The following is a 1,277-nucleotide window of genomic DNA, read 5'->3' as shown; positions in this document are numbered from 1 at the left end:
GGGGCTGTAAGTCGGCTGCACACGTGGAGAGAGATTTTTCTATCGCGTAGAGTAGGTATTTTTTATAGATTGGAGGTCGATCCATTTTTTAATACTTCGAGAGAGAACGATCAGTGTACACAGGAAAAAATATATATCTGTACGGTACACACCTGCGCTCCACTTCCGCGCCTGCCCGCGACCCGGGGAACCCGCGTGCCCCTGACGCCCGCGCAGCTCGAGGACGGCCCTCGCCTCCCGGGGCCGCAGGGGCTGGGCCTGGCCTGCTTGGCCAGGGAGGGACACTGCCACTGTGTCTGGACTACCGGGCACGCCGGGCGGGGGCGGGGGCGGGGGCGGGGCGGACGCCCGGAGCCCAGCCCCACCAGAGCCTTCCGCCGGCGCCCACACTACGCGAATGTCCCGGCTGAGGCGGTGGGCGAAGCTGACCACCTCGATCAGGCCCCGGCCTGGGCACCCACCACGGGTGCAGCCGGAGAGAGGCGCACGCTGGTGGGGGGAGGTTGTAAGGCTCCCTGTGGGCCTGGCGAGCCAGGCCAGGAGGCTGCGGCCGCCCCCGCCCCGCTCCACTGCTGCCCAGCTCCCCTGTCCACTGCGGCCTGTCCCCTGGCCAGCCCAGGCCCAAGCTGGGGCACAAGGCAGGAGGAGTTGCCGCGGATGGGGCATGGGGCGCTCCGGGGCCCCCCAGAGCCTGCAAAGCCCCCAGGTGGGTTCCAACAGAGGTGCCTGAGCCTCCCCTGCCGTGGGCGGCCACTGGCCGCAGCCTCCGAGCCGCCGAGTGGGCGGCTCCCCGTGGCTTCCCTCTTACCTGTCCAGGAGCTGGGCTGCACCCAGCATGCATACGGGCCCCAGGTCAGCACGGAGGCCCATCTGTGGCCTCGGACCACAACCCTGCTGCCCCAGTGCTCTGGGGGACCGCGGCCGGCGGGGGCTAGCTGGAGCTGGCTGTCCCTGGCCGCCCACAGCTGCACCCGGGAGACCCCTCCGCCCGCCCCCCTCCCCCGCGTTTGCTGCGGCCGCTCAGCCTATAAGGGGCACCGGTGGTCACTCCGGCCTGCTGAGGCGCCGTCTGCCCTCACGTGCCCCGACGCTGGGGGCTCCTCTCCCACCGGCCGGGCTGCCCGTGGCGGGGTTGGGGCGAGGCGCGCCGGCCCCTCTGGAAATCGGCGCGCGGGGCCCCCAAACCTTGCGCCCCTGGAGAGCAAGAGCTGGACGTGCCCCCGGGACGCGCGGGGCCCGGGGCGGACCCGACCTCCGCCCCCCGGGCTCCCGGACCC

At 71.8% G+C, this 1,277-nt stretch overlaps 1 protein-coding gene across 1 annotated transcript in view; it reads left to right on the top strand.

Annotated features, from left to right (window-relative positions):
- Window positions 1–1,277, top strand: part of RAB11FIP3 (RAB11 family interacting protein 3 (class II)) — a gene marked incomplete at its 5' end in the record, with an annotated part of 4,417 nt that overhangs the window by 1,975 nt on the left and 1,165 nt on the right. The window lies entirely within an intron of this gene.

The sequence above is a fragment of the Condylura cristata genome, unplaced genomic scaffold, assembly GCF_000260355.1.
Source record: "Condylura cristata isolate star-nosed mole 26May11 unplaced genomic scaffold, ConCri1.0 scaffold00032, whole genome shotgun sequence".
NCBI classification, from domain to species: Eukaryota; Metazoa; Chordata; class Mammalia; order Eulipotyphla; family Talpidae; genus Condylura; species Condylura cristata.
Note: the sequence above shows the minus strand (reverse complement) of the source record. Positions and strands in the feature narration are given on the sequence as shown.